The following is a 16,524-nucleotide window of genomic DNA, read 5'->3' as shown; positions in this document are numbered from 1 at the left end:
ACATCTGCCACCTGCTTGAACTCCTGGACCTTGATGTTCTTGCTCTTACTGAGACATGGTTTAAGGACAGCTCTGTCACGAGTTTTGACACACTCCTCCCTGAAGGCTACAAGATTGTCTCTGTGCCCAGGCTCAACAGGACATTAGGTGCAGTAGCCTTGATCTTTCCAGAGTGGATCCATGTTTGCATTATTCCCACTTCTGTCTACTCCTCCTTTGAATGTCTGGTTTGCAGGCTATCTCTCTCACCTATCGCTTCTCTTACTCTGGCCACTGTCTATTGACCGCCTGACCAGTCCACTCTCTACCTCTTGGAATGGGCTGACCTGGCCTCTGCTCTCCTCTCCTCCTCTTCCCAACTCCTCCTGCTGAGGCATCTTAACACCAATCTTGACTCTCCTGACTTTTCAGGACCTTTCCGCAACCTGTGGGACTCCCTCTCACTTTCCATTCTTCCCTCTGATCCAACGCAAACTTCTGCCCACATCCTAGATTGTCTCCTCTCCACAGACATCCCACCCTCTATTCCTCTCACTACCTCACTCTCTTGGACTGATCATTCTCTTCTCTATTCTAACTTGAAGCTCTCTTCTCCGTTAGTAATGGAACACCCTACACCACCTCCTGCCTTCAAGGTCACCCGACCCATGAAAAGAGTGTCAGTGGCTGCCCATGCCTCCACCTACTCTCCTCCTTCTACTCCAGTGGCCGACTCCCAACCTGATACAGCCCTCTCTAACTTTCACTGTTCCACCTACAACACTCTTGACATTCTTTCCCCTGTCATGAGCGCCCGACTGAAGCCTACCAAAAAGTGCAACTCCTGACATGACTCCAATCTTGCTGTCCTTAAATGCAACTGCAGAGCTGCAGAACGGAAATGTGGATCCTCAGGTGCACCCTCTGACAAACTGGCCTGCCACCTTCTTCAAAGACAATATAGAATCTGCATCTGTTCCAAGAAAAGAGTGTACATTCAAACCTACATCTAGCAACATGGCCAAACTCTTCAAAGTCTGCAAGGAACTGGCCAACCCTACTGCAGCTGCTTCCTCTTCTGCACCCACTCAGGACCTTTGCGTGGCCCTGGCTGCAAATTCCACCACCAAAACACAAGACATCCTGTCTTCTCTCTCTTCTGCTCCCCCTCCTGCACTAACACCTCTTGGGGCCCCCTCATGCTCCTCCACCTCTCTTCCCCTCTCTCATCCTTCTCTCTGTCACACCTGGTGAGGTCTCTAGACAAGTCTGGTCTATGAAAGCCTCTTCCAAACAGGTGGACTCCTGCTCCTCTAAAACCATCAAGGACAATATTGACACTATTGCCCCAGCCTTGACAGACCTCTGCAACAACTCTTTCCCCACTGGAGTTTTCCCTTCTCCTCTCAAGCACTCCCTTGTGCATCCTCTGATAAAAGAAAAACTCTGCAGACCTGTATATTTTGGAAAACTATCGCCCAATCTCCATCACCCCTTTCCTGGGAAAACTCATAGAGAAGCTGGCTATCACTCAATTTACCCTCCACACTGAATCTGTTAGTTGTCTCCATGACCATCAGTCTGGCTTTAGAGCATCCAGAGGCACGGAAACTGCTCTTCCGAACACCCGTGAAGACCTGCTCTCAAATCTTTACTCTAACTCTCCCTCTGTTCTCATTCTTCTCAACATCTTTTCAGCTTTCGATATGGTAAACTACAACATCCTGATCACCCGTCTCCATGATACTATGGGCACCACAGATCAGGGCCTGCCAAGGCTTGCCTCCTTTCTCTCTGAGCGGCCCTCCCAGGTGGAACTTGGGTCCTTTCTCTCCTCTATCACTCTCTCTACCTGTCGTGTCCCCCAGGGATCTAATCTATGAAGACAAGTCGATTTTTACACACACTCCAAAATAAAGACAACCCTCTAGGGAAATAGGCCAGGAGATAGTGTTGCAGGGATAACAAAGGTTTAATTGTACAGAATACAAAATATCAGCAATGAACTCTGCTGCTTGAGAGTGCTCTGCTCTTCCTGCTACAAACAAGAGCTTAAAAGTCATAAAAGCATCTTCACATATAGTACTAAAGGGTGCCACTGATTGCTAGCACCCTAGACATGGCCCTGCTCCATAGAGGATTCCAAGCTACAATTGGTTGGTTCTTTCCCGAAGTTTAGGATCCATGTGGGTTAGCTGGGCACATCCTTGCAGTGAAGGTCCGGGCACACATATACTACATTGTTTTTTTCTAAACTACATATGTCTCACAACAGTACTCCTACTGAGAAACCAATGCCTTCCTACTGAGTGGGCAACACTATGGATAATGCAACCAAAGTAAGGTATATCAGTGTATGTCCAATATTAGCTCCCCCAAGAAACACAGGGGATCAAAAAAGTCTTCAATTAATAACAGACCCTGAATACACTATCTGCACATAACCAATTCAATTCAAATCAATATAAAGATATAATACACGTAGATGATTATACCAAAATATAAAATACATTCATAGAACCTTACAACACAAAACAGTGAATGTTCACAAGCAGTGTAATTCTCTGGGTCCACCAGAGTATACAAGTGAGGTGTAAAAGCTATGTGTGACCATCATCTGCCTTACATTTAGCCATGGTACATTTGCTTCAGAATGTCTTCAATGGTTGCACGTTACACCTGAAACTACAGCCATAAATGGTGTTCCTGCACAGAAGTGAAATTGAACAGATTTAGTGTGGGTCTTTACTTCCTTACATTTTACACCTTAAATGATCTTTTCAGAAAAATATCTTTGGCACTATTGCTGGAAGAGCAGACCTGTTTTTGCAAAAGTAGAACCTGCTCAGAGCCAGTGCAATTCAAAAACATACAATGGATTTCCTAACACAGGAGGGTACAATCAGCCAAATAGGTCATGGCTGCACCCACAAGCCATACATGGAGGAAATCATCAGTTGGGGTTGGGACAGCACATAAAACACAACTCTAACAGTGGCACTTTTCCAGCAACATTGTAGGAGACCGTTCTTTAATACTGTAACAGATCCAGCTATAGAGAATCACTAGCCAGGCCAAACAACAAAAGCCCCTGGTAACCTGTACACTTGCCCCTTCTTTGGCAGCCCATCAGCTTGCACCCAGGCCTCCACCCCAGGCAGTCAATTAGCCTTCACCCAGTCCACACCGCAGGTATCACATCAGCGTGTGCCCAGGCTAACTCCAACCTCAGGTGACCCATCATCCTGCACCCCATTCCCCAACAAAGGTGGCCGGCAACCTTCTCACCAGCCCACTCAGCAGCAGCACCATGACGGAAGGAGTGGTATGAGAGATCATAGGGCTTATGCACAGAAGGTGTTTAATGCCAGGCTTCCCACCACACTTTCATGGGCCAGCAGGGCCTTGCCATCTACTGCTTGGATATGACCCCTATTGTCAACCTCTAGGCCGAAATTGAGCACTACTTTCAGCCTGACACAGTGACAATAAACAGAATCCTTCTCCAGTTGAAGTTTCTTACCATGTTCTATTGCTGTGGCAAAGGCAATTCCTAGCACATAGATAGTGTCAGGAGTGCATAGGGTTCAATTGATGCAGTCACATGGTGTTGGGGTCACACACAGTAGCGCCGGGGGAGTTTATAATTCAAATATGTTGTGTGTCTGTTAAGTATTTCTATATATTTCATTAAAATGTTGGATTTTAATAGTTTGTGTTAAGTTTGAGGGGTCGGGGGGCTCTCCCAGATCTATCAGAACCAACCTGTTGCTCAGCCCACTTTGTTTGAATGTGTGGGATAACTCACACCCCATGCCTGGCTGTTGGGTATGTACATGGACACACACCACCATTACAGTGCACATCATTACACACACAAAACCATGGAGCTCATTTTATTGGAAAACATAATTTGACAGTAGGGACCTGGTACATTTGCACTCGGACGTAGCCAGGGCACACTGCCAGATGTTTTGACATTTGAACTGCAGGGTGCAAATGTAATGGGCTAAAGGCCACATAAAAACGTGCATCCACCTTTTTCCTTTCATATTCATTCTCTGCAGTGCAAATCAAGTGAACATTGCTTCACATGCACGCTTGACGCACAGCGTTTACTTTTAAATTGTGAGCGGTGCTTGCCATGTTTGGCAAGTGGCGCTCACAATGATAGTTAAAGCAGCATGACAAGCTTGCATGTCAGACTGCGTTTAATGGTCATTGTAAATACTGCTTAGCATGTGCGCATGCTAAGCAGTGTTCCCAATGAAAAATAAATGCTGTCCGACATGCCAGCATATCAGACAGAATTCATTTGGAATTGTAAACGCTGCCTGCTATGCGAGCATGACACGCAGCGTTTATGATTTCCTATGGAAACGACTTGTTTTTTGCCTGTGCAAAAAGCAGGCAGTTTCCGTAGTAAATCATTGGTTTCACGCCATGCTGGTGTCAAATGGGAGGCAGAAACATAACTCCTGTTATGCCTCCGCCCTCCACCTTCAAAACAATAACAATTCCCTTTAGCATGAATGGAGGCGTTAAGACAGGTGCAACTGTGTTACGCCTGTCTTTAGTGCCTCCATTTATGCAAGGGGACTTCCAAAATGAGCTGACATACATTTGAACCTAACCCTTACCAATGTTCATACATCTAGGCTGCTAACATTCAGAGGTGATAAGAAACAAATGGCTGTCATGGCAGGGGTGCAAGTGGGACAGATAGAACCGTGGAGCCCTATGTTAGGGAACTTGTGCTTAAAAAGATAACATGACCCTCTGAGCAACCCCCCTGAACAGGTATTTGGGGTACTTAAAACCGACCTAGAAGCATGCAAAGGACTGGTAGTCTCTTCATGTACAGGCCAGAGAAGGTCTGCCAGATTGTGGACACATACTGTGTGTTGCATAACGTAGCCACCTGGTGCAAAGTGCCTCTGCCAGAGGAGTCCAAAGTAGAGACAGACTCAAACATTGGCAGTAATGGACATATAAGGCAGTCACATTGGCTTCCACAGCAATGGTATCATATGAATGGGATAGACCTGCATGAAGAAGTCGTCAATTAGTTCTTCTGATAGCAGTGAGTCCATCAACAACAAGGGCGTTCAAAGCCCATTCCCCCCAACTCCTGAAAATGCGTCAACACGAAATCACAGACACATTGGGCCTCACTATGAGCTTGCCGGTACGGATATAATGGTACCGGTAAGCTTGCCGGGACCCTTGTATCCAGACCGGCAAACTCTGAGTTGTGCTCGTGGGTGCCTTCCATTCCACCAGGTCTGACGTGGCAGAATGAAAGGCACCCGTAAGCACAGCATGTCGGATGCACCGGCACCGTTATAAACAGTGCCGGTGCATCCGACCTCCCATTACCATTGAGCCCTATTGGGCTCAATGGGAATGGGGAGCATCCCATTCTGGCACCCACGGATGGACAATTACCGGGTCCGGCTAGGCCGTAATGACCTGGTAATGGCTCATTCGCGGGTGCCAGAATTTATTTGCACGTTTGGAGGTAGCCTGCCTGTATTACAGGCAAGGTTACCTCCAAACTTGTAATGAGGTCCATTCTGTAATCAAACATAACTTTAATGAACTCGGCACATTTTTTTTATAGACAAAGCATGTTAGACCCAGACAAGAAAAAATAAGTCAACAGGAATGAAATGTCTGCACAAAGAAGAGTAGTTGCCTTACCTCCTCGGAGGTGGCTGCTTGCCCACTTGCTCCCGTCTGCTTGGTGTCTGCGACTGAGCAAAACTCTGATGGCACTAGCAGTGGGGCAGGCAACTGTGCTTGCCAAGCTGGTTCAGTGGATGGCAATTTGGATGACGACGTTGGGGTGGAATCCCACACCACATAGTGCTGCATAAGGGAAAGCAGGTGCTCATGCAGTGTCAACAGCTAAGGAAAGGCTAACTGCAACAGTTTTTGTTTCTGGCTTATTTCCACCATCTGGCAAAAGGGGGACAAACTGCTGCTGACCAAGTGGTGGGCACAGGGAGCATTGTCGGCTTCCAAGCCGAACCGACATGCCTGTACATGGGCCAGGTGGGCATCCTTCCTCGCCAAAGCGTAGGCCTTTGCAGCATCAGCATCGGCCTGTTCTTAGGCCAATTGGGCATACTCCCTAGCCCCTGGTGCAGCAGCCAGAGCAGCCACAGTCACAGCAGCAGAGATGTGCCCATTACCCAATCAAATCAGGCTTTGTCCCTACCCAAGTCCAGGCATTTATGTTAGAAGAGGAGGCAAGTTTCCTCCTTTGCCTTTTGCTTTGCTGCCTGTACTTTACCTATCAATTCTTCACCCAGCCGGTTGGTTGCCTCTAGCTCTTAGTAGGCATCCTCCAGGAACTGGTGAATTTCATCAAAGATAGGCCCTAACAAGGAACAGGCATCCACAAATTCCCCCAGTCTCCTCTACCTGTACCATGCCTACCTCGTGGGCTACCACTCTTCGCAAAATATCTGCAAGAACAGTTCCAGTGGTTGATGATATGATATGTTATTTCTAACGTGCTTAATTCCTACAGGTTTCTAAGCACGGACCCGGGGATTGAACCTGTGTTGCTCTGTGTCGTCTTGCTTCCAAGGCGAGAACGTTGTAACTGAGCTATCCTCCCGAGACTAGGGACAAAGGGTACAGGTGGGAAAAGGGGGCAGAGTGGATGTCTGTTTCTGGGAGGGGCCGAATCAATGGGTCAATGGATAATATCCACTAAGCTCCCTACCTGACCTGGGAAGGATTGGCTTCACAGGGATAGTGCCATCATATTGTAACCAACACCAGAATATCCTCAGCCCTCAGCTGCTGGGTCTCAGGCTATGCCACGGTAGCAATACCTACAGTGGTGACAGTGGTGGAGGTGCCCTGGTCACCGTTGCTGGGAAACTGCATTGTTATGCAAATAGAGAGCAGTGATTCAATGTTGCATTCTGGCATTGGTGTGGTATTCTTTTGAGGATCAAATATGTTCATGTAGTCATTCTGAGGATCATGTGGCTCATCATCATAGCTGTCATCATCCCCACCATCAATGCTTCATGTTTGTATACATGGCCCCATGTGAATAAGAGCAAAGTGCCAGTTGGAACAGTGCCCTGGAATGCATTACCCTTTCATACATTGATGTCATTTAGGTATACATAACATGGGTCTAGACCGTCAAGTTTACACAACATGTAATGTTGCTGAAATCCCAGTTATGGCCAGGAACAGTGACTTCATGTTATGGTCTTCAGGGATGAGGGGGACCACTGATTGTGGGAGGTAAGGTGTTGGTAGAGTTGTTTGTGCCCAATCATGGGAAGCCCCTATGAAAAGGGTGTAATCCGTGTTTTGCTGAGTGAGTACACAATACACATTGTATATGACATCCTACTGATGTCATTGTGTTTTGAGATTCATTCACCATTCATGAGCTTACTGTTGCTACAACATGTGAACCCATTTTGTTGTTGTCAACATGATAGATCTCACACCTCCCCTTTCCTTTCTCTCTGTCCTTGTCAAACCTCTGAGCAGATGTAACCATGCTACAGTGATAATATTCTTCATGTCAGCAGGTATTGTGAATTCATGCCATGGGTAAGGTGATAGATCATAACACAGAACAACTATTATGGCTACATGTTTGCCTCTGTAATGGACTCCACTTTCGTTCACATGAGAATATGGTGCTATAACAGATTCCTCATAGATGTTACAAGGCATGTGCTCTAAGGGAAGTCGTTGAGCACAGCACGTGTCCGCTTTCGGCTTCTGGTTTGCATATACTTGGGTTGACACTATATGGTGCAGCCTGACTTTTGCAAAGAAGGCTTAGAAGCTTGGACATGGCATCAATTTGCTCTTTTTCTTCCCTCCTATGTATCTCCACTGGCATGGATGCAGGTGATTGATGGGGTGCCTATTCCTTTCACTCTCCCCTTCCCCGCGCTGCTGGGTCAACATCCAGTATGTCTACTTGCTTTTGTCCATAGGATTACAAGGGTTATACAGGACTGTCTAAAATGATGGTGACGTGGCAAAACTGGAGACACAATGACTATTCTGTGCACATCATGACTATAGTATACAAGGACGGAACCCATTTGTCAGGTAGGGTATGATAAGTATACAAATATTCAACAGGGCGCCTGGTTATTGCCTTGCTCTGCCCAGATCGGTACATTTATAAAGAAAAACATAAATGAGCAAGGTCATGGAAATCTAACAGCTGAAATAGAGTAACCAAAACCTGGATTTGTCACAACATGACTTGGTGAATACAAAATTGAAAAAAAAAGTCTGTATACTGCAGTTGAGATTTAATTTGTGTGCAGTGAGTGTCAAGATAGACTTGAATTTATAGAGCATAGGATATTTAACAGTAGTACCTGAGTTAAATGAATCAAATGACAAAAATTTGAAATACCACATTCTTTTGCTTATACATTCTCTGTAGGTTCCTTGGGAAGGAAACTAGAGAACTTAGTGAAGTAATAGTCGGGTAATCAGCAAAATTGTGTGGGAACAATCTAGAGTTGAAAAACAACATAAACAACAAGTCAACATGACAGTGTTTCGGCCGTTTTAAAGATAAGCTTGGTGAGCTCTCGTGGTGTAGGCCTTCATCAGGACGAGATATTCTTGTGAGTGAAGTATCATATGTACTCTGTTGGGGTAAACAGACAGAATATTTCACGAGTCAGTGTAGTCTAAACAGTCTAGCAGTAGAGATGTAACTATATACATATAGAGAACAAAAGGATTCCGGTGCTTACCCGATCCGGGGAGCACAGTGGCTTAAGGCATCTTAGTGTCTATATACAGTGAGGTGGGTAGGAGATTCATCTTCTGTAAGGCGGCCATTCCTGTCAATTGAGATCATGGAATGGTCTGTGGGGCAGTGATTGGCCATATAATAAATATGGAGGTGATACAGGAAACCTGTCTTACCTATAGGGAGCCTGTTGATTCGAATTCTAACAGAAGGCAGCGTAATTGTTACGGTAGGTGTTCCGGGAGAGACCAATATGGAAAAGTCACTGTGGATACAACAATGAAAAGACGACTCAATGGATAGCCAAGTGTTGGTATCAACGGAGTCCTAAACAATAGTGAATACGTTGGTGGTCGTCCGTGGTGGTAGCCCGTGTTGGAATTCGGGACTGTACTCATGCCAAATATAAGTATGCATGCCTTGGTGGAGGAAGGAATGGGAAGAGGTAGCGTGTGGGGCGCTAGAACGTGATAGTGCTCTCCGTGTGTGGAACAATAGGTGGCGCCACCCACTACAGTGCATGATTTTAAAATGCGGCCAATAACTACATGCTGGGCGGTGTTGACCGCTGATGTGAAGAGCTGGTGGTGATCATCGTGACATTGAGGTGCGCGGCGGGTGACCGGCGCGGGGTCTGCCGTAGTGCTATTGAATGAGGCTTGCGGTGATCGTAGTTGCAGAATAATAAAAAGTTGCAAAATAACAAAGGGGCGCAAGGTGCGCGGCGGGTGACCTGTAAGTCATGAGGCATCCTGCAGTTCTAAGAAACTCACGGTGATCGTAATAACAAATAGACGGTGGGTGACCTGCGTGTCCGGAGGGGGGTGCAGAGCCAAATGGCTGTGCATAAGTCAGATCTTACCTCCTTGTAGAAGCTAGTTCTCAAAGGGACCGCTGCGATGGAAGTACCGGCGGTCGGAGTGCTGTCTCCTGCGTGGCTCACAGTGCGTGCCGTGCCATGGAGACAAACATGTTTATATAGACGGCAGCCATTTTGGAAGGCTGAAATTATAGGTAGTCCCTGTAAACGCCAGCTGTGAGTGCAGTAGACAAAGGCTAGCTGGGACATTTGATTAAAAATTCAATTTTCATCACTTAAATTGAGCAATCACAATTGAAAGAAAAGGCCAAAAATTCCAAAAAAGATCTTCCGAACTACTCTGAGGACAAGACATATGCCTATCTTCGCGACAACTACTATACCGAAATACAACTAGGAAACTACAATAGGAGAAATCGAGGTGTTACTTTCTCAGGTACCTCGTCTAGCAGCAGTGGCAGCACCTCTGGAGGTCCGGGAAACCAACAACAACAACAACACCCTTTTTTTCCAAGAGGCATGCAACAAGGACGTCCAAGGAGAAGACCAACATCACAGTGACAACAGATGCGGACCCGGCAGTGGTATTACAACCAAGGACAACAGAGAGGATTCCAATCTTCAACCTATCCAACCACGTAACCACTCTAGCGGAACAAAACCTCCTTGAGAAAGGGCTGTCTTTTGTACCTGCTGCAAAAGCTCAAGCCTTCAACACGGAACTTGAACTAAAACATTTCTTCCGCAACATCTGCCTTAAATACTTCTTCAAAGTATACCTACCCGAACACTCACAATCTGGCACTGAGCGTCCAGGCCAGGTTAATGACACCATAACTGGACTTAAAGTGAAATCAACATTCATGCCTCCTCCACACACCATCCCTTGCAAATTTGATACCTTTTAAAAAATTGTCAACTTCGCTATCCAAAAGGGTTTGTCACAAAGAAACTTCTATCCAGAAAATTTACAAACAGAAGAAAGGACTGCTCCGATCTCGCTGAAAGACAACCACAGCATCACGATCAAACCTGCTGACAAAGGGGGGCGGTATCGTCATCCTCAATACTACAGACTACGATTAAAAATGTTTAAGCCTATTAAGCAAATTGACAAGGGGGGTCCTGGGAGTCTCTCTGCCAGACATTAGTCCTGGTTACGAGCGACTTAACCAGAGTCTTTAGCTCACTATCTTTCACAGAGAAGAAATATCCCAAACATATCAGTCTTTGTCCTGCCCTGGGGCAGTCCAGCACCGAAATGCCAGGCAATTCTCCTCTGAACAAGAGTACCAACAGCATCCCCAGACACGTGTTTCGGTCTGGTTGGACCTCATCAGTAGGGAGGAGCTGTGCCTCTCTAAGAATAGTAAGCAAGGGGTCCACATCTGGATTCCCCTAGTAACTTAGGGTGAGACCCAAAGCTACTTTAATATGCAAATTGACAAGGGGGGTCCTGGGAGTCTCTCTGCCAGACATTAGTCCTGGTTACGAGAGACTTACCCAGAGTCTTTAGCTCACTATCTTTCACAGAGAAGAAATATCCCAAACATATCAGTCTTTGTCCTGCCCTGGGGCAGTCCAGCACCGAAATGCTAGGCAATTCTCCTCTGAACAAGAGTACCAACAGCATCCCCAGACACGTGTTTCGGTCTGGTTGGACCTCATCAGTAGGGAGGAGCTGTGCCTCTCTAAGAATAGTGAGCATAGTTTACCATGCACTGGGATTTCCATGGCATTGACTTTCTTGATCTACACATTTACAGATCAGGTGATTGCTTACAAACAGAATTATTCCGCAAACTAACAGGCCGTAATACACTGTTGCATTTCGGAAGTTAACATCCTGAAAGCCTAAAGTATAATCTACCCTGCGGTTAATTCCTTAGGATCAGGAGGAATTGTCCTAATCGAGACACATATGAGAAACATGGCACAGACCTCCAAAATCATCTACTAGACAGACGATACCCCAGAAAAGCAATTAAACATGCAAAGAAGAGAGCTGCAAACACCAATCGAACAATATGCCTAACGGAAACCACCAAAAAGAACTGGACAGATTGGTCTGCGTAACGACTCTCAGCAACCTGATAAAGAAGACCATCAAACAGCACTGGCCCCTTATCAAGAACACTGGATCCCTCCAGAAAGTTCCATTCTTTGCATTTAAGAAAAATCGGAACACCAAAGAATCACTGGTACACACCTTTATGGAACCACCGAAGCAACAAATCACCCTATGGAATCTGCCTCCTTTCCAAGGCCACTATCGTTGTGGGAAATGTACAGTATGCCAATTCACAGAAACAACCAAAGTGTTCAAACACAAGGACATCACCTGTACCCTACGAGATCATACCAACTGCAACACAAAACAGGTTGTCTACATCATAATATGCCCCTGTGGACTCCTATATGTGGGCAAAACCATGAGAGCAGTGAAAACGAGAATATGTGAGCATCGATCCTGTATAAAAAACAAGGTGCCGGACAAACCCTTAGTCGAACACTATATCAAAAAAACCATATCAACATGGACATCAAGTGGTTTGTGATACAGAAAGTGACCACCACCAAAAGAGGTGGCGACATTGACAGAACCCTTACCCAATTAGAACAGAGATGGGTTCACAAACTGCATACTGTAAAAGAAGGCCGAAACATCACCCTAGAGTGGAAGCACTTTTTGTAAATAACGTGTAATGTTTGCTTATTATGTATACACAATCCCTAATTATGATAATGTGGAATTAAATTGGCAATGGACTGTCAAACTGGGCCATCACATACTGTACTCTACATTGTGAAATGCCAGGGTCTGTCTTTTTCTGCATTTTGATTGGTTTACATCTCATGTATACAACATCCAGCATGCGTGGGCAATTATTACAATGTTAAAACCTTTTTGTTTAACACGGTGGCTATGTACTGAAAAACCATGTGTTTCGATCTCACCGGGCAGTTAAGCATTCTGCCTTACACTATATCCTGCCCAACATCTGACCACATGTGCACACCACACATGTTGGCCACATGACACACTTAAGGACCTCCCTGTCCCCCGCCACGTTTTAGCTTGTTGACATCATGGTGTTTATGGCTTTTCTTATAATCATCTTATTTTTTGGCCAAATACACATTATTTTGTGTGTAATTTTTAATCAAATGTCCCAGCTAGCCTTTGTCTACTGCTCTTGAAGCTGGCGTTTACAGGGACTACCTATAATTTTAGCCTTCAAAAATGGCTGCAGTCTATATAAACATGTCCATCTCCATGGCAATGGCATGCACTGTGAGCCACGCAGGAGATGGCACACCGACCGCCGGTTTTTCCATCGCAGCGGTCCCTTTGAGAACTAGCTTCTACAAGGAGGTAGACCCGACTTACGCACGGCCATTTGGCTCTGCACCCCCCTGCGGGCACGCAGGTCACCCGCCGTCTATTTGTTATTACGATCACTGCGAGTTTCATAGAACTGCGGGATGCCTCACGATTTACAGGTCACCCACCGCGCACCTCGCGCCCCTTTATTATTTTGCAACTTTTTATTATTCTGCAACTACGATCACCGCGAGCCTCATTCAATAGTGCTACACACACCACGTGCAGGTCACCCGCTGCGCACCTCGCTGTCACGATGATCACCACCAGCTCTTGACATCAGTGGTCCACACCGCCCAGCACGTAGTTATAGACCGCATCTTTTAATCATACACCGTAGTGGGTGGCGCCACCTGTTGTTCCACCCACGGACAGCGCTATCACGTTCTAGCACCCCACACACTACCTCTGCCCATTCCTTCCTCCACCAAGGCATCTATACCTATATTTAGCATGAGTACAGTCCCGAATTCCAACACGGGCTACTACCACGGACGACCACCACTGTATTCACTATTGTTTAGGACTCCGTTGATACCAACACCTGGCTATCCATTGAGTCTTCTTTTCATTGTTATATCCGCAGTGACCTTTCCCCATTGGTCTCTCCCGGAACACCTTCCATAACAATTACGCTGCCTTCTGTTAGAATTCGAATCAACAGGCTCCCTATAGGTAAGACACATTTCCTGTATCACCGACATATTTATTATATGGCTAATCACAGCCCCACTGACCATTCCATGATCTCAATTGACAGGAATGGCTGCCTTACAGAAGATGAATCTCCTACCCACCTCAGTGTACATAGACACTAAGATGCCTTAAACCACTGTGCTCCCCGGATCCGATAAGCACCGGAATCCTTTTGTTCTCTATATGTATATAGTTACATCTCTAATGCTAGACTGTTTACACTACACTGACTCCTGACATATTCTCTGTCTGTTTACCCCAACAGAGTACATAGGATTCTTCACTCACAAGAATATCTTGTCCTGATGAAGGCCTACACCACCAGAGCTCACCAAGCTTATCTTTAAAATGGCCGAAACACTGTTGTGTTGACTTGTTGTTTATGTTGTTGTTCAACTCTAGATTGTTCCCACACAATTGTGCTGATTATCCGACTATTACTTCACTAAGTTCTCTTGTTTCCTTCCCAAGGAACCTGTAGGGAATGTATAAGCAAAATAATTTGGTATTCCAAATATTTGTCATTTGATTTATTTAACGCATGTACTATGCCGTTTATGTTTTAATGTTGAATATCCTATGTTCTATACATTCAAGTGTATCTTGACACTCACTGCACATAGATTAAATCTCAACTGCAGTATACAGACTTTGTTTTCAATTCGGTGTTCACCAAGTCATGTTGTGACAAATCCAGGTTTCAGTTACCCTATTTCAGCAGTTAGATTTCCATGACCTTGCTCATTTGTGTTTTTCTTTATAAGGGTATGATATGCATGACATGTTTGCAACACTTGGAATCCCAAGTATTGCATGTTTACTTTGACATTTCATAGAGCAAGCACAGGCATCCCTACTTTGTTGATTTATTTTTCAAACATACACATTGCATGGAAGACACAGGTGGCCATTCCCCAACATCATCATAGTATTACGTCATATGTATCGATATGTTTAGTGCTGTATGCAGGTCACCCACTTGCTATCCATCACCAAGGCACATCAATGTGATGTAATATTAAATTGGAATAGAGGACTACATTCACATTACGTACACACACCTCGGCTCTTCCCCCACTTGAGGGATGGATGTGTACCTGCATGCTATTTTCCATGGTATTCAACTTGCATTTGCTCCTCATTGATTCTATGATCTCTAGACAGCTGTGATGATATTTTGCAGTCCACAGTACTCATAGGTATTTCCCGCCCTACAAGTGTCAATGAAGGGATGGCAGTAGTCAACAGGAATCCGTTTCTAGAGATTGGTCGGTGGGTATAAGGAAAAGGGTGGCACAGAGAATGGGTGGAAGGCAGAGGCCCTGAAAGAAAGGGAGATGGAACATGGTTAGAACATGTGGGATAGTTAAGTGCCCACGGGATAGAGGAGAGTGGGAGTGGAATGGTATTTGGGCAGGTGGATGGAACAGTGGGCACATTGGGTGGCTTCAAGATGCTGAAAAGAGAATTAACACAGAAGCAACATTGATCATTGAAGTCCACATCCCTGAGGAACCTAAACAGATCTCCCCACAACAGCCTGGTTAAGTTGTCTCTCAAAACTCACCCCACTGTAAGAAGCCCACTGCTTCCTGTCAAATGTGATTTTTTATCTTGTGTATGTTACTTTGTGATCAAAAGAGCATTGTTCCTCCGTGTATATAAATCAAATAAAATACACGGCCCAGATGTGACTGACAGTGCATAATGGGCTGTAAGTGCTTAGAGGCTTGTTGTCACTGCATCTAGTAACTTCATTGTTTTATTCCTGATGCACCACTGAGAGGTTGGATTTGTGGTGGGTTGTGATTATTGACCATTTTTAAGCAACAGGGCCATCATCTAGACATGCCCAGCGTGTAAGTGCGCCTATGTGAAATACCCCAGGTCCAGAGTGGCAAGTGGTACATGTTTTTGGGGAAATACATTTGCCATAACACATGCCCTTGGCAATTTCAACATAGATTGTTCTTGTCTTCAGGGCTTCTGTACATTTGTGACAGGTCTAGTCACTCAAGCACTTTGGGAAACGCATTTATGGTTATTTTCATGCATGTATTCATTGTACTCACCTTTACCCCCAGTCACATCACTTCCAGTTGCCTCTATGGCGCCGACATCAATGAAAGTTACATCCGGCTCCTCCCATGGTCACAGCAGCAGAGGTGGTGGTGTTCAGCCCCTCCTGTGTCCAAGCACTACCTGTTGTGTCTTCAGACCAGCTTCCAGATATGGTCTTTTGGTTTTGGCAGAGCTTCTGGATCTAGGCCACCCTGCACGGTGTTGCTGCCACCACATTGAGGTTCAGCAGAGTGGCTTTACAGATTTTGTGGTGCTGGTTCAACGGTAGCTTGTGTCATTCATGTCCTCGGAGACCTGCTGCCTCCTTCATGGCACCAACCTTCAGGAATTTCAATCATCATCAGAAATGTAGTGCTTCTTGAATACTGTGTGGTGTTGATTGCACCAGCTGGCAAGGTGTGATGAAGAGGTCATGCTGGTCAGGCAGGGAGTATGCTCTGGATTTGGCTCAGAAGAAGGGAATATGCTGGTATTCCAGGGAATTACTGAAATTGGTGACTCAGAGCGAGCGACTGAGGTAGGAGGCAGCAGTTACGAGAAAGTGATACCAAGTGAAGGAAGTATGGTGTAGGATTCCTAGAAGGCACTGGGGTAAGGGCTATGAGGACTCAGAAGTAGAACAGAGCAGTAGAACAAACAGGTCTGCACCAGCAGTTGGGGAACAGAAGGGCTCAAAGGGGGGCAACGGCACTCAATGTTGGACAGGAGGGCATGGGAAGGCAGGAGCAGTCATGGCCAGAAGTGGATCTGCAGGGAACAGTGTCGGTCAAAAGGAGGGCTGGAAGAGCAGAA

Source organism: Ambystoma mexicanum, chromosome 10 (assembly GCF_040938575.1).
Source record: "Ambystoma mexicanum isolate Mex_15411 chromosome 10, UKY_AmexF1_1, whole genome shotgun sequence".
NCBI lineage: Eukaryota > Metazoa > Chordata > Amphibia > Caudata > Ambystomatidae > Ambystoma > Ambystoma mexicanum.
The sequence above is the reverse complement of the archived record's forward strand: the minus strand, read 5'-3'. Positions refer to the sequence as shown.